Source organism: Heliangelus exortis, chromosome 7, assembly GCF_036169615.1.
Source record: "Heliangelus exortis chromosome 7, bHelExo1.hap1, whole genome shotgun sequence".
NCBI lineage: Eukaryota > Metazoa > Chordata > Aves > Apodiformes > Trochilidae > Heliangelus > Heliangelus exortis.
The window spans coordinates 259,963-281,656 of NC_092428.1; the positions used below are offsets into that span (position 1 = coordinate 259,963).

General features: G+C 49.2%; 1 long non-coding RNA gene across 2 annotated transcripts; it reads left to right on the forward strand.

Annotated features, from left to right (window-relative positions):
• The first annotated feature begins 322 nt into the window (after positions 1–322).
• LOC139798023 (uncharacterized) lies at positions 323–21,369 on the forward strand. 2 transcript variants are annotated; one of them, XR_011726659.1, is made up of 6 exons: positions 323–420; positions 8,010–8,109; positions 8,954–9,106; positions 12,945–13,106; positions 17,880–18,019; positions 18,868–21,369. It is a non-coding gene; the product is annotated as an uncharacterized lncRNA (long non-coding RNA). The 2 variants fall into 2 exon arrangements; XR_011726658.1 differs by lacking the exon at positions 323–420 and adding an exon at positions 4,467–4,725.
• The last annotated feature ends 325 nt before the right edge of the window (positions 21,370–21,694 follow it).

Sequence of the window (21,694 nt, forward strand, 5' to 3'; positions counted from 1 at the left end):
CCTCAGTACTGCCACTTTTCACATAAAAATGTGTGAAGAAGGCTTTGGGATCAGTGAATAGGCCTGCATCAAAAGTTGTAAAATTAAGCAAACAAATTAAGATTCTTCTTCCTGTGCACCTAGAAGGAAAAAATTGTCTGCTGTGTTGCATTACTTGGCAGGTAATATATGATTACAGCAGCTTAAGGTGTGAGGTATTTTATCCTAGGTAGAATGAAGGCTAAATATTCACTTTGAGCATTTTTTTTATTTCCTGTTGCACTGGAGTCTGCATTGCATGAACGTGATTTTTTGCATTTGATTTCCTGCACTGCTTCAGGAAAAGGAAAAATGAAACAGACAAGAGAAAGCATGTTCTGACTGCAAAGTATGGGACTAACAGCTCCATCCAGTGTCCAACAGGTCCAGATAACCAAGCAGGTACAGATGTTAAAATATTCTGGGCGATTGCTTAGCCCAGGGAGACATACCAACCCGTCTTGCTGGCAGAGGGCTGGAGCTCTCTCTGCTTACCAGGGTAGCTTTGAGATTGGCTTTGTGGCACTGTGTCTCTGTGCAGGACATATTGGTATGGAAATACCTGCCTTGCAGCTGTGTTTTATTGTGTGCTGGGTGGGTGGGTGTGTGGGTGGGTGGGTGAGATCTTTGCCGCGTGCGTGCCGGCTCAGTTTTTCTGAGCTGAGGGAAGGAGAAGTCCTCCAAAGTGCCACTGGATTTGGTCTGGAGGCAGAGGGACACCAGCCCTGGAAAGCTCTCTGGGAGCTCACTGGGGTGTGTGCAGGAACACCCCGTGGGTGTTTCAGGCTCTGCGTGTGCCTTCCTGAGCACAGCTCGGGCTGCAGCCCCGCCGCTGAACCCCGGTGGTAACAAACAGCCCCATTAATGCAGTGTCACAGATTTCATTAGGGCGTCAGTCCCGACCAACGTGGCCATAAATCAGGGAGATGGTACAAGGGCTCCTGGGCCCTGGTTTCAAGGGCCACATAGCCAGAGACTCATAACGCTCAAGAGGAAATGATCATGAATATTATTTAAAAAATCAGAAATGTATATTAGAAAATCTCTGAGCTTATCAGATGGAGTGAGGTTGGGTAATAGCTGTTATTTATACTGCTTGTGCAGAGTGATAAAGTGGTGCTTTATGACCTGTGGTTTATCACTTAGAATAAGAGTCATGTGACTCCATTAAGGTTCCTTCTGTAGAAATGAAAAAGGGTAAATTAATGTGGTTTTTTTATTGTTAAATATTTGCACTCTCCTAAACCCGGTTTTTATTTTCTCTACTCAAGAAGTAGCATATAAGCAGAAATAAGTTTAAGTTTTGATTGATGGAGAGGTGTGGTGAAAACTCCCTTTGTGTCAAAGGCTCTGCAGAGTGAGCCAGCCTCCCACCTACTCGTGTCCATCAGCGGGGATGGGTTCAGAGAGAAGGGAAAGGCAGACCTGAAAAGCTGCTCCCCTCAGCCTCTGTCACCCCTCCTCTGCTGCAGAAACACCCTGTAGTCTGCTGCCACCCCAAACCTTGTTGCTGCCATGGGAAGGGAGAAGGGGATCTGTGGAGACCAGGGCTGGAAGCAGCTCTGGGTGGCCTGAGCTCAGTTGTGGGAGGGCAATGAGGCAAACATGACAGCAGCTGAGGGCTTTGTGGGGTCACTATAACAGGCACACTCCCCTCTCACTGCTGGTGACTCCTGTGTTCACAGCTCTGCAACACCTACATGGGATTTCAGGGCAACTGAAAGGTCTCCCAGGTTCCCATGTGCCTCCTTGGTGAAGATGATGAGTGTGGGTCAGCAGAGGAGTGGGAGTTGAGTTGATTACTAGCAGCACCTTTACAGCCCCAACTTCACAAGGAGATGAGGGCAGACTGTTTAGGGGACTGCAGTAAAGCCAAGATGCCCCAGAGTAGCAGGAGCCCAGTGCTTGGATTCATCTGCATGTGAGACAGTTTTTCTGCTTATGAAGTAGGGTTTGCCACATTCACCTTCATGGGAATAACCCTGGTAAGGATACTTTAAAAATTACCAGTGGAGATAAAAAGGACCACAAGTTTACTAAAATTTTTGTAACATTTTCTCTCTAAAAATCCGGATCTTATTCTGTTTTGAAGAGCAAAAGTATTTTTGACTTCTCAGAACTGGAAAAAAAAAGTTTCAGTAAGCTGAAAAAAAAAAACCCAAGTGGAAATGCGAGAAAATTACCACATTTTTGCTATCTCTCTTCCTTTAGATTTTGAAAGAGTGAATTTGAATACTTGGCGCTTGTTTTAAAATCCATGTTTTTAAGAGCCCTTGCAAGGAGGGAGCTGCCTGGAAGTGCCAGAGGGATGGCAGATTACGTGTCTTGGGTGCCCAGAGTAATCTCTGCCAAACCTGAAACCCACCTCCATGAGCAGGGGTTTAGCACCCCCATACCATGCACTGGGCAGTAGATGCCAGCTCCCCAAAGGACTCTGTGTCCAAACTCTGTGCCCTGCAGGCAGATGTGCCCCTGCAGCATCCATTTTGTTGCATGTTTGCCCAGTAGGGGAGGTGGCTTTTCTCTCCAGGTGAGGATTTGGGCATGGGTGGTGGCTTTCAAGTGACCTTGTCTGTAGGCAGATTTCAGCCTGATGTCTAGCTCTCTCAGCATATTGCCTGCATGTTCCTCATAGTCATTTCCCATCATGGCTGTGTGCTAATTGTCTCTAGGGGAAGTGAGGAGAAGGCTTATTAATCTGTGCACTCAGGAAAGGTTGTAAATCACCATGTGTTTCCAGCGATAAAATTGGCTAAATAAATTAAAACAAGCACTAATGACCCAAACAGAGCCCTGATGTAGTGGGAGTGGGCTGGGGCATATAGCTGTGTTTGGGTGTGGGGTACACCTCAATCATGCACTTTCTTTCTTCTGACAGCATCCTTGGATATCTCTGGCCATAGTCCCTTTGCGTGCCCCAGTGCATCTCCAGCATTGCACGCTGTTCTCTCCCCTCTGCTGCAGCAATGGCCTTAGCTTTTTAGCTTGTTTTTTTCATTTTTTTTTTCCTATTGCCTTTGCTTTTCAGTCCAGCAGAGCTTGGAACTAGTTCTTCCTTGCTCTCTGACACTTCTCAACAAACTCAGTGAACTTTTTGTTAATGCAGATATGCTAAACAGCACTGATGCCAACAGAGATGTGTCTGCATTAACAGCAGCACAGCTGTTCTTTTTGATTTTGGTTTAAAAGTCAGTTCAGAAAGATTTCACACAGTAAATAAAAAGGCAGATTTGCAAACAGCCTGTCTGGTGATGAACAGCCAGGGTGGAAAAGTCACTCCATAGTCCTGTTTTCCAACAATCTCTTTCATCTAGGAGTCCTGTGAAATCCTTCACTGACTATTCATCAAGTGCCACTGAGATGTCTGATCCAGCTCTCTAGAGAAGACACTGGTACCAGACAGTTCTGTGTTTGCTGTGCAGCAAGTGTTCCTGCAAGTAAACCCTCTGGCTTTCCCTGACCTCTGGAGGCTGAAGGAATGTTTCTGCTGCAGGTAGCCACCACTGCTGGGATGTGCACAGACACCAGCAGCACAACTCTGCAAAGGTAAGGTGCTGCCATATGAAAAAGCATTGCTGCTCCACAGTGGGCTCTCCTCAAGGCTTCTCTGTTCTCATGGTCAGTTCAGGCAAAATTCTTCTGATTCCTCCTGGGTGCTTGTGGTGCTTCTGGACATCACAGATTGAGAGTCCAAGACACTGAATCCAAGGGTGGCAGTGCCTGTGCTCCTTTGTCTGCCTGGCCAGAACCATGAATTTCTTCAGGAGCTGAGTCCAAGCAGCATAACAAGGCATTGATTCACACTGCCTGCAAGGAGCTCACTAAACCATGGGTACCTCTGTTTACCATGCAAGAGTGGGACAGCACCAGCTGTCCACCAGCCTCAAGCTGGGCTCTGGCAGCACCTTGAAAATAATGTAATTTGTCTTGTATCAGTTACCAGAGTCCTGTGAGCCCAAACCCTCTGGTTTGTGTTTTATAAAAATGAGAACTGCTAAGAAAAGTGGTTTCAAAGTGTTCAAAACAATTATGTCTTTCTTTCATTTATGCTTTCTGTGAAAAGCATACAGATGGGTGCCACCAGCCCAACCAAGCTCAGAAAGTCTTCAGAACTTTCATTCCACCTGGTATCACCTGTCCATGGCAGACACCAGCTCAGTCTTTTGGGCCTCAGAGCTCTTTTCTGTGTTTGTATGTAGCAAGTCAGTTCATTATTTGTTCTTGAAAACACAGAACTCTCTGTAAACAATTGTCCCCTTTGGAATTTTTTTTTTCATATCCTTTACTCAAAATATTTTCTCTTTTCATTAACTGTATTTAATGTTTTAATTTCTGCCTACTTATCATTCTTGCCCCTTTTCCTAATTTCAATCACTTTCAGACTCAGTGCTGGCAGGTGGCAAAGAGAAACAGTAGAGATTATCCCCCCCTAAAGAAAAAAAAAATCCAATCAGAATGCCAGGAGAAAAAATCAACAAGGAGGGCATTGAGCTTTCTGTTTTGCTTGGAAAATTGTTGAATCCTTTTGCACCAAGTGCTGGGCCTGATTCCTCTCCGGCAGAGTGCAGCCAAGAATTACAAAGCAAGTCAACAGACAGTGGAGCTGAGTTCATCTGAAAAGTAGCCAGAAAAAACCTCGGGCTATGTTTGAGGTGTCCATTTTTAGAAGGAAATTTGCTTAGGCAGAGGAATACCAGCATATTCAGGGTGAGTGACTCTGTGTGTGTGTGTGTGTGTGTTTTGGATCTCAGCACAAGGAAGGGGTGTCTTGCCACCCCCAGGGGTCGGGAATAGTGCATGTATGGGGAGGACCTATTATATTATTTTTCTTCCACCTTAATGAACTCCTCTCATGTCCACCTCTGATCAGTGGAGTATGACAGAGGGTGATTGAAGGCCAGTCTCCCAGGAAATGAAGTTTGTTCACACAGCCCAAGTATGCTGGCCTTACTGCTGCCTGCCTCTGATTTATAGGACCAAAAATTCCTTCCTCCGGTAACAATAACGCTCTTAAACTCCAGACCCTTCTCCCTCACAGAACCTCCAGACAGGGCAGCCTGAGCCCAGGAGAGACGGGAGGCACCCAGCAAATATATCCATCAACACAACTCGGGTTTCAAAGGAATACAAGACCCCACAGGGTTAGGCTCACAAAGGCAAGGAGTGGAGGAGTCTGGCCACCACCCTGCAGCACCTCCTCCTGGGAAGGGGCAGCAGCAGGAGAGACTGTGCCCCAGAGAGGGGCAGGACCAGCACCATGCCATCCCTGGTGAGGAAGGTGGCACAGGGGACCAGGATGTTGTTTTCATGGGAAATATGGGGCTGCTGCTTGATCCTGGGGCTGGGAATGAGTCTGCTCTGAGGTTTCTTCCTGCAACGTCTCCTCTGGGATGGGGCTGCTGGCCAGGGAGAGGGTCAAATGCGTTGTCTCTTTTTCATGTTGTGCTTGGGTTTGAGATGAGATTTCCTGTGAGCTCAGTGTGTTTCATAGCACTTAGGGGCAGCAGCAGATGGCTGTGACTGCTGGTTCTGCAGCTCCTGCCTGGCACTGGTCTCGTGCTGAACGAGGCCACCACAGGGCAGTGACACACCTCCCCTACACCCTGCAGGACAGGTCCCCTCCAGAGCATGATGTGTCCCTGAGGTGCAGGGACATGCTGGCAGGGTGCTGGAGGTTTGGTTGGAGGCACATATCGTGGCCAGGCACTGCCTGAGAGACTGAACCATTTCCCAGCCTGGGAACCTGCAGGTTATTAAATGGTATGGACGATCTGGGGGAGCACTACTTCCAGGCTTTGTTTTGCTTAGTAACACAGACAGGGCCACAGTGTGGCTACCAGAGCAGGCTCTGAGCTGGCAAGACCCACACAACCACTTCTTGGAGTTGGGGCCCAAGTTCAAGCTTTATGTTACCATCAAAATTTTGAATCAAGAGAAGAAAAAGAGCTTGAGACCTTTTGCAGCAGGACAGTTGTGGTTGCCAAACTGCAAGGCAAGTCCTGGCAAGAAACAAGTTCATCCTGTAACATTTTTTTTTTATCATTTACTTATTAACTGCTCTCTCTGGCTCTCACCTGAAGCTGCTGACCTGTTCCTCCTGGACAGGGCAATTAGCAGGGAGACAATGATCTGCAGAGGGCAAGGAGCAGCCTGTGCTGGGGGTGCTGATGGGGGGGTGGAGGTGGAGGAGGCCTGCGGGAGGCTGAGGATCACAGAGGAAAGAGCTATTTATGGCCCCAAGAGAGGGAGAATTCAATAAAAGGCCTTCTGGCTTGACTTAACTTCCTCCCGACCCATCGCTTTTGGGAAGCACTGGTATAACCTCCCTGTCCTCACGGGTTCCCAGTGTCCCCAGTGGCTGCACACAGTCTCCTCAGACTGGTAGGAAAAGGTGGTGGGACATAGTAATGAGCATTATTAAACCCGTGAGGTGGTATTGTAAGTGGGAAGGAAGAGATCTTGTCAATGTCCTGGAGACTTCTCCATCAGTAGCTCCAGGACAAAGGGATGGTAAAGCTCTTCACTCTCTCCACTGGAAAGGCTCAGTTTCTCCTCTGGGTCTTTGCTGTGGTTATTTCAACAGATGGTCTGTGGGACAGTAACTTGGTGTTCATGCTGGTAGCTAGCACAGAGGGCTCTGTCTCTATCTCACAGTCTCCTGTGCTGACAAGTAATTGCTTGACAGAGAGAGTAAGACTGGCTTATACGTGAGTATCTGAGCTCCACATCTGGGATGTCCTGCTACAGGCACTGCTTTGGAACATACCCCTTCCATGTTAGTCCTTGCATATTTATGTTCTTCAGACCACCTCACCTTCTGTGCTGGGACATGCTGAGACTGGTCACAACCATGGAGGGGCTTCCTAGGCTGATACTTGGCAAGAAATGAGCTTCATGGTGTAACTGAGTGACAATATATAAGAACATTTCCTCTAAATAACTGCCTGCAGAGAGAAGGGTTAAAGGATTGATACTAAGTTAGATAACTGAAATTGCATCTGAAAAGGAAGTTGGTACTATTTTTTATGAAAAATTGACTTTTAAAATGAAAAGCCTTTTTATGGAGCAATCCTGTGAGATGCCAAATGTTTTGGCTCTGATCTAGCTAGCTAGTTAACCATGCACTTAATTTCTTAAGCTGCTGCAGTGGTTAAATATTTTGCTGGATCAAGTCTAGGGCTCTCAGCATTCTGTGGGATGTCAAAGGACCAGGTCTGCATTTGCTGCAGCCTTGCTGAACTCAGCCTATAATGATTTCAGTCATCACACAGAAGCATTTTCCATTAATATCCAACAAAAACCTTAAGTTTCCTAGGGATTTCTCTTTCAGATGTGTATTTTCTGATGGTGTTCTAGGAGACAGACTTACTATGCAGAGTATTTGTGAAACAAGGCACTTTTAAATAAAATTTAGTAGGAGCTAATTGAAAATGATTTTGTTGTAAAAATTCCAGAATTGTCACTCAAGGCTTGACTTTAAAAGTGACTGAAGACTGACAGGTAAGAAATGGAGTGCGTGGCCACTCCATGCAGTCAAAGTTGACCAAGATAGTTTGAATTTTTTAAAAGAATCCTTTCTTTAGAAAATAATTTCAAAAAACATATGGGGAGGAATTATCAGCTGATGGCAGACAAACAGTGAGCAGAGAAAGAGACCAAGTTCTTGAGGTAAGTAGTTCTCTGCAGATGGTTGGGTTCAGCAGAAAAGAATAAAAAAAAGCACCTGATCATTAACAGAAAGCGATCAGGAGTAGTTGAGTTTCACTGGTCCTACTGAAGGGAGTACAAAGAACAAGAAACAAACAGCACTAGGTGGAAAAAGGTGAGTCTGATTTCTAATCTCATGTGTTGTAATTAGTGTTAAATGTGCAAGTGCAAAGCGAATGGATGAGATGGCATAACTAGAAAGAATTTGTGGAAGAGAGCTGAGCAGGAGCAGGCTCTGTCAAAGCCAAAAAGGACGCATGCCAACGTTGTTTCTCTTGGCATAGGTCAAAAAGCAGACTGTGTGACAAGAGAGAAATTGGAGAAGACTGAGATAATGCCCAATTAGATCACGCAGTTCACCTCCCTGGGGCCTGTGACAGACTGGTAAGGAATTTTTTCTGCTGGGGAGGGAAAAAAGAAGTTATCAGAAATGAAAAAAACTCACCTTTTTTTCTCTTCTCCCCCCACCCTTAACTCAAAACAAAACTGCACTGAAAAATGTCATTTCCAGCTTAATATATTCACTCCCTCCTGACTATCTTACAGGAAAAGAATTCAGATACTGACTGTGAGACTGCTCAGTTAGTCGATGCTCCGGAACCCTGTTGCATCAGAGGGTCAGAGGTGTGTGTTGGAGATGTTCCTGATAGGTCCTGGCCAGAGCAGAGCCTGACACACCAGCACCTGGGTCAGCCCAAGATGGGATGAGCCATTCACTCCACAGACATGAGCTGCTTCATTCCTGTGTCTCCTTTTCATACGGAAGCTCTGAAGGGCAGCTGACCACCCCTGGTAGTTGCTGTCAAGTGAATTGTGAGCCTGCCCCTATTCTGAGAAGTCTTTGGGGAATTATCATTCTCCTTGGCTGAGAATTCATGATGCTTACGTTACCTCTAAGTGAGAGCCTGACTAGCTGGGCTAAATTTGGCAGGAGACTTCTATATGTAGGTTGTGGAAGGTATAGGAACAGCATCTGGGTGTGTGCTGAATTCAGTCTGTGGTGAAGTTCTGCTGTGAGCCAGTGTCAGAGCTAAGAGCAAAACTGTGGTTCCCCAAGCCTTGCGGTACCTATTTACATCTGCTCAGAAATACTCCCTGAGGCCTTTTTCCTCAGTGCCATCTTTGAAAGCTCTAAATAATGGTCATTCCTAGTGGGTTTCACTGCCAGGACCAGGACATTTTCCCCTTAATTTTATTTTCCTTGCTTTTTATCTCCTTATCTTTACAGAGAAGTCCCTGCTGTTATCCTACCATCCTACCTATGCCCAGGGAGGGATGAGTTTCTGTCTCTGCAGATGTGCCCCCCCAGGAAGAGGAGGAGTGGTCCTGCTCATCCTTACACTGTCAGTGGGCTAATGAGTACTGCAACCAGAAGCTACAGGTAAGACTGGTGGATTTGAACCTGGCTGGTCTGACTTTAGATAGCATGTGCACCTGGAGTAAAAACACTGGGGTTTGCAACAGCATCTTCAGATTAAGAGGAAGCAGAGAGGAGCAAAATCACCCCGGGGGAGGCAGGCAGCACCGTGTGTTTGTTAGGAGGTGGCTGCAGCTGACTGGGCTCCAGCTCATCCCTCCAGCCCAAGTGCTGAGGAAAGCTCCTCAGGTGTGGGAACAGCCACCCTCTGGGCTGGTGACCTCCCTCCTGCCTAGGTGTGTGTGACCAGAGGGGGCTGCTCTGACATGTCCTCTCCCAGTGAGGAGGGACCCTGTCCTTGTGAGGCTCTGGAAGGCCAGCTCAGCCCTGCGTGACCAACTACAACTGCGGCTCCCGTGTCCTTTCCCCCCGGGTGCTGCGTTCATTAGCTGTGAGGCCTCAGTTTTATGGGAACCCTCCCACCTGGCTTCCTCCTGGCTTAATGACAGGAACATTAAAGGGAAGCCAATAAAGCCACAGTGCAAGAGCAGCGCAGGGGCCGGCTGCCTGCCCGTCTTCTCCATGTGTGAGCCAGGTCTGGGGGCAGGAGGAGGCAGAGACACCCCCAAAGGTGACCCCTGAGAGCGGAGAGAGTGCTCCACTTTGGGGCTCTCTTGCATAAGCTTTTCCCAGCGTGGGGTTGGGGTTTCTTTTATTGTTGTTTGGGGTTTTTTTTTCCATTTCTGAGGAGGGAGGAACAAGGTCTTTTAATGAGGGGAGGATTAACAGGCCATAAGACTCGGCCCTGAAAGCGCCGTCGGTCTGTGGGGCCGCTCAGCGGGGCACAGGGTAATTGGATTGGATCCCAAAGAGCACCTTGAATCGGTTCTGAGGAGGCCGCAGTGGGTTGCTCTGGAGGGGGCTGGGGGCTGGGGAGGAGGGGAGCGTGTGGCTCTTTAGAGAAGCCAGAGCCAAGATGGGGGATCAGCCGGCTCATTAAGGGATTAGAGTGTTTGTTCTTCTCAAGACTTTTGTTGCTAAAAGACTTTGCGCAGCATTTTCTGGAGCCTGGGGAGCTTAAAGAGCTTGTCAGAGCCTTGCTCTGGTCCCCACACAGGAGCAGAGATGCTCTCCGCTCTGGCCTGCCCGGTGATTCCAACAGCAGCTACTGCTACGGACAGCTCTGCCTCCCAGCCCTTCCCCTCACTGCTCACAGGGCTTCTGTCTCCTGCGGGTTTTGGGATGAAGGGAGAGGATGACAAAGAGGATGAAGCAATAGGAGCACATCAGGAGGGAGTCCTTTCACAGTCAGGGACACTCAGACTTGGGCTTTTTCCCTAGATCTGTTTGCATGGACAATGACAGACTTTGCATGTCCTGCAGCGCTCTCTGCAATCTTTTACCAGTGTGTGGGCTCTGTGCTCAGTCTTCAGCACTTGTGGTAGCAAGTTTGGGGCACAAAACTGCATTTCCTCCAGTCCTCAGGCACCTCTCCTCTTCTCCAGGAGTGTATATACCTGGAGCCTCAGCCTCGAGCTTGGCAGTCGTGTGCCTTTTCCATGCAGACCAGGATGCAATCCCCTTCCTCACGGGGTGCCAGGCTGCAGGCACAGGATGAATTTAGGGTGAATTGGGGTGAATTTGGCCTCCCCCTCTAGAGAGGTCTGGGAGCTGGGCAAAGAGGGGGTTTAATTGGGGGTGTGGAGCATCAAATGCAAGGGAGTTCAGCAGGACCTCTCCATCTCCCAGTGTAAGTTGCACTCCCACCTCCTGTCTCTGCTGAGCAGGAGTTTCATCTGGGAGGTATGTAGATGGGGTTGGAGAAGGGGACAGGCAAGCAAGCAGGGGAGCAGGGGGGGGAGAGGGTTACAGAGAAAATAAATGAGACTCCCCTGAAATTAATTGTTTGAAGGGAGTGCCCCACTCGCCTGTGAATTCTGAAATGATTATTGGATTTGCAGGCAGATGGGGAACAGAATGGGTCGGGTGCACGATTAATATCTTATTGATAGCGGATTAAGAGAGCGAGATCAAATCTTTAACTGAGTGGTGATGCAGTTTATCAATTTGTCACAAAAAATGTAGCAATCAGAAGTGGAGAACATCAGGGGCGGCTTGTGGATCGATCCATGTCAGTGCCTCACAGCGTGGCTCTGCAGGGGGGACAGCTTCCCCCCAGGCTCCCAGACAGCAGGAGGAGGTGGGCTTGGTGATGCCCATGCCAAAAAGGGTGAGCACAGGGACAGAGGGACTCTGGGTGCAGGGGCATCACCAGGAGAGCTGCAGGCAGGGGATGACATGCTCCCAGTGATGCTGCACCGCAGTGCTCTGGTGTGGGGTGTAAGCAAAGCAGTGGTTCCTAGGGAGCAAATGGCTTCTCAAGATAGTGGCAGCGGGAGATGGGAAGATTCAGCCTTTAGGGATGGACTTGCAAGCAGCCAGAGCTTCCCAGGCTTCAGGCCAGGAAGGGTAACCTGCTGAATAAAGTTTAAAAACAATTTTGGGTGCAGCTGAATAGCATTTAGTGAAGAAAAAGCTTGTGCTACAGACCATATGATGCAAAGCTACGGGCACTGTGTAGTTTCCTGGCTGTGGTCTTCCTGCTTCTGTTGGAGACCTGATGTCTTGTTAACATCTGGATGTTGCTGCTCCTGAATTCCCTTCACAGCTCTGCTGCCTTGGTGCTGGTAGTGAGAGCTTTCCTCTGAGCAGCTGGGCATCGATACGTGCTCTGTGCTTTGAGAGCCCAGTTCGTTGACCAGCTCCTCAGCTTAGATCCATCAGCATTCATGGGTAATGCATGGGACATATTTGCAGCTACTGAAAGCACTTTTGCTCCACAGCTGGGCAAAAGGGCAGGAAGTACACCAAAAATACTACCTAACTTAGGAAAAACTCTCATATGCATCTTGAGGTAATTCTGTGACATGAAACCCCTTTTGCCAGTTCTAAAGTGTGTATTGGCTAACTGGGGTACTCTCAAAAAACCTGATTTCTTAGTTTAAAGTCTCAGGTTTCTCAGCTAGAAAATAAAAATCACTTCTAGCCTATGTGGCTGTGAGCTGTTCGAAGTAACCTCTGAAGGCAAAAAACAGAGGGCAAAGGAAGAAGAGCCCAGAGAGGCTGGTAGTATTTGGCTTTATGAAACCAAACTTTTGATTTGCAACCCTCACATATAATTTTTTGTTGTGGATGTTTGGATTTAGCAAACAGTGAAAATAAACCCAAGGCAAATGTTTAATGAGCACCTCTTTTAGAGCAGGCACTGTAAGCAGCTGTAATGTCTCTGCAGCGGAGCCTGGCACCAGACTTCAGTCACCAGTTGGACTCCAGCATTTTTTATTTTTTATTGCTAACGTAAAACTTCCTGCTATTCCGACAGATGGGGGATGGCCTGTAGAAGCCAGCAGCCTCCTTGGTGGGCTGTAGAGTCGACAGGAATCTCTGATAGCAATTTCCCTTCTCTTAAGGCCTTGCAGAGCTGTTTCAGTCCCTTGGGCCCTCACAAAAGATGTTGTGCACCTGGGTGAGGCGTGTGATGGTAGAAAGCTGTTCATATTGTTCTGTCTCTCATGCCAGCACTGCTAGCTTTGAAGGCAATTACATTCTTGCTAGGGTTGTTGGGTTTCTGCATGAAGCCTCCTGGATGTTTGCAGTTGTTCTCCAGGTCCTGGACTCTGATGGGGGCTCTGGGGCTTGGGGGTGTACAGGTGAGAAAGGGGCCCCAGCTGGAAGCCCTGGGAAGCTGTATAGAGAAGACAGGAGGGGGAAGGGAAAATCAAAGATGAGCTGGTTAATCCACGGCCTTGGTTTGCTCCCTGCTGTTTACCCCTCTTACACTATGCTGCTTTTTTCCCAACAGCGTGTTGGAGCCTGTGAGGGTCGTTGACTCCTGCCATGCTTCTGGGGTGCTCTGAGAGCCAGCAAGAGGAGCACCATGCTGCTGTGAGGGCTGCAAGCACCACGGTGGAGGGTCTGGAAGCTGAAGAATACTTGAGCTTGATGACACAGCCAGCTAAATCAGGTGATGCTGTTTGCTCTGCATTGGCACAAGGACAAAATGTGGTTTGTCAGTCTGGTTCAAGTGTTAGCTGGGTGAGACTGATGCATGCTCACTGCCAGGATGTGAGGTCTGGGAGTCTTCTGGGGTGCAGACTCCAAAGAGGAGGGAAAGAGAAGGTATGATATGGAAATGTAGATGGGCACTGAGATGGCCTCTGTCATGATGGAGACCATGAGCTGTTGGACATCAGCTTTGTGTTTACAAAGGGAACCAAGTGGGACAGGTTGGGGAAGACTTGATGAACCAACTGCACTTCATGTGTGACCTCCATCTTCCCCTGGCCCTTTTACTGATGCCATCACAGTCCCTGAGGACTCATATAGCTCCCTGTACCCCGCTCTCTCCCTTTGCTATACAAATGAATGCTGGAAAGGGTCTGAAGAGCAGGAGACAATGCTGAAGATTTGCTGAATGTATGGGGAGGGCAGGCAAAGAGGCAGGAGACAGAGAGGGGGCCCTTGAGATGACACTTTGCTGCTCTTTCTGTGCTCTTTTGTGTAGACATGTTGAAGGCCATAGAGAGCCTTTGTTTTGAAATGAGCCCCAAAGTAATTGTGATGTACAGGCTGCCCTTCAACAAGCTCTGGGCCTCTCCTTCCTTTCTCCCCCCAGCCTTTCATAGCATTGACCTTCAGAACGAGCAGGGCTGGGACCCCCACCCGCCCGGGCTTCCCTCCGCCATGTCCCACCCCAGGCCCGGAGACAGAGGAGCGGCTGTGTTGACACTCCCGTGGGGGCCAGGCCACTCGTGGCTGTCATCTGACCGGCATGGCCTTTCCCAGCACTGGGCTTGGGGGGCTAATTAGCACATTCAGAGGCACTGCTGGAGTGGAAAGGCGCTTGTCTGGCGGTGGGGAGCTGGGAGGTGACCTGGGGGGCTGGCGCTCCCTGCTCTCCTCTTCCTCCTCCCATGGCATCGGTCGACTCTCCCGGCACTGGCAGTGGTGAGGGGAGGCAGGTGCTGGGGAGGGCAGGACGAAGGGAAGCAAGAAGGGGAAGGCCACCGTGGCCTCCCTGTGCAGGCGGTGGCTTGGCTGACTTTCCGGGGATGGCGGCCGGAGAGGCCGGGTCAGCCAGGCCGGGGCTCTGGGCTGTGCCGGTGGGCGAGGGGTGCCGGGGGCCCTCTCCTTTCACTGCCTCCTGGTTCTGCTCCACAGACCCTCTCTTTGTCAGCCCTCTGAATGGGAGCCCTGCCTGCCCGCGGCCTTGCTTTTAATTAGGGCTTCCGCTGCCCGCGCCTGCCCCTCTGTTGCTGCCCGGCCCCCCTCTGCCTCTCCCCCCCAGCTTTTAAATTCTTTGACACAATTTATCGCTCACTCTCTCTTGCCCTGGCTGCCCGCCGGGACGGGAGATGGGCAGAGAGAAGCAGGACACGGTGCCAGGAGCCTGGCATGTCCGGATCTCAGCCGGATGGGCAGGCACGGGGCAGTCCTGCTACTGCCAGCCTGGGACAAAGCAAACATGTCCCCTGCTGCACTACCAACTGCAGGACAGGGAGGAGGCCGTAGTTTAAAACCTCCAAGACACCTCTCCACCCCACAGGCTCTGGGGTTTAGCCCATGAAATGTGGCTGAGATGTGATTTTCCCTTTTCTGTCTTGTAAAAATCTGATTCGTACTTCTCATGGCATGTTGGTGGCTCTGGCAAAACAGCTTCTGGAACTGGAAGCCCTTGCTGGTTTCACATTTGAGAGGCAAATTAAAGCAAGCCCGTGCTACATTACAATTTCTGATTTTGCTTTGGACTTCACTGTGGTGCGTGGTAAGCAGGAATTGATGGGCAGCCAGGAGTTTTCCAGACCTGAGGTATGTCTGTACCTAAGGGGGGTTGGACTAGATGATCTTTCGAGGTCCCTTCCAACCCCTATGATTCTATGATTCTAAGGCAAACCAGGTCCCATTTTGTCGGCTCTTCCTTGGGACACTTGATCCCGAAGCCTTCCCGTGGCTTTTGCTTGTCACTTTTGTTGTCTAGGCTCTTATTTCCTTCTGGGGTGAGCTTTCACTCTGGCCTGTGCTTCCAGCTGCAGAAGCCCACCAACCATCTGCCCCCCAGCACAAGACAGCTCAAGACCACCATGGTGCCAGCACCGCTGGGTTAGAAACACACGGCTGTGGGAGCGGCAAAGAAAATGCGTGCAACCAATATGGTTGATAAACGAACTTCTGGTTTATTGCGCAGCAACTTTCGCTTATATAGTGCTTCCGTGACCACACCCCTGCCACCAACATAACTTTTTATTGGACACCCAGTGTGTTTACCTGTAGCACAGCGAATCCCTGGTGCAGGTAGCACCGGAGTATGGGCCGATCTAATTGGCCTCCCAAACATGGGGTTGGGCATAGCAAAGGGGTCGTACCTCCTATCTCTTCGATAATATTCAGGAATATTCTCCAACATTCTCCAAACCTCTCTAACATTCCACAACACACAGCTGCTCCTGGGGCTGTTCCTCCTGCTGGGACCCAGGCCCTCAGTGGCCAACCCAGTGCCAGCTGGGTGTGTGCTGTGGTGGTGAGACCTGCTGGTGGTACAGGCCAGGGTGGGTGGTGCAGTTGGGATGTTTCTACCTCATCTGATACAATCAGCGTTGCTGTGCACATGAGAAGAAAGTTGTTCGATAGGAATGACCCATGATGCTGGGTTAATTCTGTTTACAAAAGAATAAATATTATAGCGGTGTCTTATAAAAGAGAATCAATAACTTCCCTTTGCTGGGTGATCCCTTCATGTCTTCGAAAATCGATTCCCCCCGCTCCCCTCCCCCTCGTTGCACAGCTATCTGTTTTTCGGGGTGACGGGGGGGTCAGGCGATTATTGAAGTATATGTGAATTTACAATATTAACGACTCACGACGCTGTGTCCGCAGGTTCACGGTGAATTAATTATCTGTTTAAGAAGCCATGAAGAAATCAATCAATGAAAATTTCTCACTCTTTTGAGAGTGAGGGAGCTTGTCAATTTATTATTATTATTTTTTTTAACATACACCACATTTAAAGGAACAGCTAAGTTTTTTTTCAGCAGAGGGGTGGCGGGAGGGAAGCTGGCTTGGGGCTGAGGAAGATCTGTTAGGTTCAGTGCACCACTGGCAGGAAGGGCAGCCCCATTGGCTGCCCACCTCATAGAAGGTGCTAGGGAGATATCCTGAGGTGTTTGTGTTCTTGAGTTAATCCAGTGGTGGCCTTCTCTAGAAGTGGCCTGGTGTTATGTAGTGTGTGCTAGCAGACACTCTTCTGGTGGGCATTGGGGTCTGTCACAGATAGGATTTCCTCCCAGCTTGCTGGCCCTGCTGCCCCTGTCCTGGAAATCATCTGCATGGCAGAGCTGGCAAGGGGCAACACGTGGCTGTGCCCCAGCTGCTTCAGCCTGGGGGGAGCTGGACATGCTCCTGTGATGGAGACAAGGAGCAGTGAATATAGAAGAGCAGCTGAAAGCACTAATATCTCAAATCACCTTAAGATGTGCTGAAGGAAGTCTGGCAGAGTGCTTCATGACTCGGTCTTCAGCAGAGTGCTGAGTCTAAATCTGGGACAGGGGCTGGTGAGGGTGCATCCATGAGGCTGAACACAGACCCCCTGGGCCTCTGCACAGGTATGGTGGAGCAGCCCTTGACAGCCAATGTCCCAGGATTGCTTCTTTCTCCCACTACTGCTGAATCTGCAGCCGGGGGAAAGACTTTTGTGTTCATACAGACTGATCTCACCACATCCCCTGGGGTTTTGGAGTCATCCAAAGCATTCAGGAGGACCACGGCATGGTGATGGCAACACGTGAACTGTTAACAGCATCTGGGTGAGGTCCTTATGTCTACCTGATGACATTTCTCTGTTTGGATGGGGATTGATGACACTTGAATACTGGATCTGAGCACAGTCACTGGGTTTCAGGCTTTGGCAGGCAAAGTCTATCAACTTTGATTCTGGTCAAAAAACTGTCAGGGGAAGATGAATCCCAGAATTGCTCAGAGGGTGAAGGGGCTTGTCCATAATTCCTTAATGCCTGTCCTGTGGAGAGTGTAATGTATTGGAATTTGGGCAGTGATTGGTACCCAGTTAAAAGGAGAATGATAGGGTAGAGGCAGAGAGGGTGGAGCTGAAAGGAGGATGGGGAGGAAGGCTCCAGAGCCTTTGGCAGAAGGAGAGAGTTGGAGATTGCCCCTTACTCTCATCCCTAACCTCCAAACAGACAGCAAGGCAGGGATGCTGCAGAAAGCTGCAGTATTTGGGTTGGGGGAGACAGGGGGAAAGGCCTGGGGGTGTCAGGCAGCTGTAGAGCCTGACAAACAGGCTAGAGGAGGGTCAGGGTCAGGGACAACCTCTGAAGCCCAGGCAGGCATGGCCCCTTCCCAGCCCTGGCCTGTGCAGAGAGGAGTCCCCGCCAGGCACACCCATCACTGTAACCAGAATGGAGAGAAGAGCCCATATTGACACAGGAGCATCTGTGTCAGTAATTGTCATGCAGCCTGGCAAATTGCTTCAGTGTGCCATCCCCTCCAGCCACACAGCTCAGCAGCAGCAGCAGCAGGCCTGGGGGAGCTGTGCTGCTGCTGGAGAGAAGGGAAGAGCTCTGGACTGGGTGGAGGGGGTTAGGACCCTACAGAGACTTGCTGGGTCCTAGCCCAGGTCCCTGCTTCTCAACAGTCTCACCTGATGGCTGCTTGGCAGCTGCTCTGGCTGCAGTGCTCTGTTTTACTCAGCTCCATCATCCTCCATGCAGTCTTCCCCATTCAGATCACGATGAGAGAGGAACAAATGCCTGTCGACCTTTAGGCTGCCATTTACGCCAACCAAAGGAGGTTTGAGAGAGGCTCATTACCACCCAGCCCTGACTTGGCTGCTGGGAACAGGGGATCCTCACCAATTCACTCCAGGTAAGCACCCAGTTTTTCTCCCATCTGTATATGCAGCTGCTTTCTGAGTCTATGCAAAGCTGGAACAGGAACAAAATATGAGGTTTCCCGGAAAGATTAGGTACCCATTTTGAGGTTGCATAAACCACTGCTTTTGATAGGTCACAGACTGGAGCCATTCAGTGTCATTTGAAGTCATCAGGCTGACCAGAGGTGACTGCTTTAATTTCAGTCTGTTCTTTTTCAATAATTTCTAGTTCTGTATTTCCTGTGCTTTTCACTGTGGCAGTGCAGTTCCAGCAGGGATTATTAAAATTGTCTCCAGGCATACAATTTTGACAAAAGACTCCAAGCCTGATCATCACATTCTGAGACAGGCAAGGCCAGTCAGAATTTGGCTTAGTGTAGGAAACTCTTTAGAAGATGCAGTTGGTTGTAAAAGGTCATAGTTCAAGGCTGCTGTCTGATCTGCTGATTCTGGATATGTGTTCCTCCACTTAAAAGGTGTCCTGCCCTTCTTGTGCTCTAACTTCTCCAGTGATGAGAGAATAAGCCAACAATATAACAACCAAAACCAACAACAAAATATGCTCAAGCCCAAGCATAGTAATTCAGTTTAATTAAATTAATGAATTTACCAGCACCACTTTAGTGGCTATGGATTTTGCCTATATTGGAAAATGTCTCTCAGGTGAAGAGCTCTTAGTCTAGGAGATGGTGTCATTGGTCAAAGTTGTTCCCAAGGCATGATATAACGTGGACTCCAGGCAGGGCTTTCCCAATCCAGTCTAGTTTAGCATGCAATTAGGGGAAGTTGGTACAGTAATTAAGAAGTTACTTATTAAACCAGCTTAAACTTCTTAAAGCAGCTCCAGGTGTTTGCCAGCACCTACACAAGCAAATCAACTGTGTAAGATCCCTGCTACACCCCTGGGAGATGGCTGGTTCTGACAGAGCTGTGCCATCAAAACCAAATGGCTGTCACGTGCACCAGGGGTGGCATCCCCGTGAGAGGCTGGTGGTGTTCCAGAGGAACCACACTTTGCCCTGGGTTCGGGAGGAAGGAAAGCTTCAGCTGCCCTTCAGCCACATTCCTAACGGGTCAGAAATGCCACAGGAGCAGTCAATGGAAAAGCCAAGTGCCACGGCTGGAGCATCAGTTCAAAAGACCTGAATCAAAGGTGGAACATCATGGTTCTCAATAGACTGTCTATATTTGATATTGCTGGACAATAATATTATGCAAGAGGGATGAAGAAGCTAAGAGGATTAGATGCTAATACACTGCTAGGAAATATAAGCAGCTGCTCTAGTGGAATATATTTATGGCCCTCACATTGCAACTACTGCCAGAGTGAGGACCTCCCGGGATAGCTGGAGAGTTCCTGGATTTTTCTGCTGTGTGAGCATCCAGTGAACAGCAGATATGCATTTTGAGGCCTAGCAATGGACTTACGTTTCAAGAAAGAGGTTTTTTTCTGCAAATGCTTCAGAAACCAAAGACTTTCCAAATGGAGTGCCTCTGTTCTTGAGACTGGATTTCTGCCACTTCCTTTCCTGCTCAAGCAAGGACAAACTTCCACATGATAGACCCCCAGAGTCCAGGTAATATCTGGGAAGCTCCGATCAAGATAAAATCACTTGTTCAGTCCATCCAGATAGAGGCCAGTCTGTGAGCATCTCTGCCCTACAGAAGAGCCCAAGCAGAGGTCTGCAAGGAGAGAAGCTGCCTCGTGCCAGCTTTCCATGTCTAGGCACATTCCTCTAGGACTGTGCATGAACAAATAAGCCATGCCTCTTGCATCCAGCCAACTCCCACCTCTCCTGCACACTGCCATGCTTCAGAGCCCAGCTCTGACTGTACCTGCCAGCACGGGCACACCCAGTGAGAGACAGTGCCTGCTGTCAGCTGTTGACACTGGGTGGAGAGACTTGGCCAAGGACACAAAGGAAAGGAGTAGAAGAGCAAGGGCTTGAACCTGGATCCCAACCAAGTACACTCTCTGTTTGTGACTCAGTGTTTAAAGAAAAACAACAACAAAAGGTTATTTTTTCCCAGGGAAAGCTGTGTCAGACTTGCCATGGCCTTTCTGGCCTGTTGGAAGAGGATGTTCTGCCAGGGAGTCAGCCTGACTCCTTCAGCTGTGTGTGAGGGGTAGATCCTCTCAGCCCCCAGGCTGGTGCTCCACAGCAGCTGCAGCTGCAGCAACACTGAGTGCCCTTCTTTCCTGGGAGACCTTCCAGAGCTGCACCTAGAGGAGGAGTTCCCAGAACAGGGCTTCAGCTCTTCAGCTGATGGTAACAGCCTCTGCTGAGAACCAGGCAGTGGGGAGGGGGGAACATGCTCCCCAATGGATTACTTGTACTCTACATGTTTTGGTGTCCGACTGCTCCTGCACCAGCTGCCACTCCTACTACCAAGAATCTGTATTTCTGTCTTTTATGTTAATTTTTACTGTTTAAATCCCAAAGGCTGGGTTCTTCTCTAGAGCAAAAAATCACTCACAAGGAAGATCTTCCAGAATCACATCAGAGTGATGAAGATCAGGATCTTCAAGCCAGAAGAGGTGAATTTACAGCTTACAAGTTCCTTAATGTGACTTAAGGAGACTCATTGAGGCCCCAGGCTTCATTGATAATTTGCATACTGAGCCCATCATGTCCATCTCCAACTCAGCAGGGAGATGCAAGCTGCAGGTACCCCTTCCTGCATGATGGGGTTGCAACAGGAAATGTTAAAGGTTCCTACCCCACAGACTTCACCACTGTCCAGCTTCAGCCTGACAGTCCCACACTGTCACTGCCCCTGGGGCTTTGGGGAACCTGTGTGCATGAGGCACATGTGTGCCGGGGTGGGGGGGTTGTGCACACACTTCTCCATTCACAGGGGCTTAGCTCAAGTGCCCCCCTCCCTCTCCAAAGCATCCCTGACACTCTGGGTGAATATTTGAAAGACAGGATCGGGGCTTTGGTTCGAGAGCCTCTTTGTACGGTGCTAACTGGTTTCAGGGCTGTAATTATCTCTCCAAGAGAGGCTGTAAATTGGATTAAGGCACTGAGTTGCAGCTGAGTGAGCTCCCTCCATTGCCCCACCTGGTGGGCTGCTGAGCGATAACAAAAAATGCCGAGAAATCGGATTTGGATTCTGCTTCACACTCATGGCTTCCTTCTGGAAAAAATGAAATTTTTCCGGCAGAAAGGGCTGGCATGGGTTTGCTGGCAGTATCAGTCCTGGGCTCGTATCATCTGCTGGCACTCTTCCGGAAACACGATCCCCTCCGTTATCAGAGAGAAATAAATAAATAAACAGCAGGAGATGTTTTGGCAAGGCAGGAGGAATCACACCAAGAGGCGTGCACACACACACACACACACACACACACACACACACACACACACACACACACTCACCCCGGCACCATGTCTTCCCAGCTCCAGCTGCCTGTCGCAAGCAGAGGAGAAAGAGGGAGGTGGCAGCACAGGCACAGGGAGATGGTTTGTTTTTGTTTTTTTTTTTTTTTTTATCTTTTTTTTTTTTGTTTGTTTGTTTGTTTGTTTGTTTGTTTGTTTGTTTGTTTTTAATTCCTGTCCTATGGGCTGAAACAAGAGCCCATTTTTAGCACCTTGTGTTGGAGGCAGAGAAGGTTTGGGTCCTGTAGTGCTCTTTGAAGCAAACCACTCTTCCGTCTACAGCAT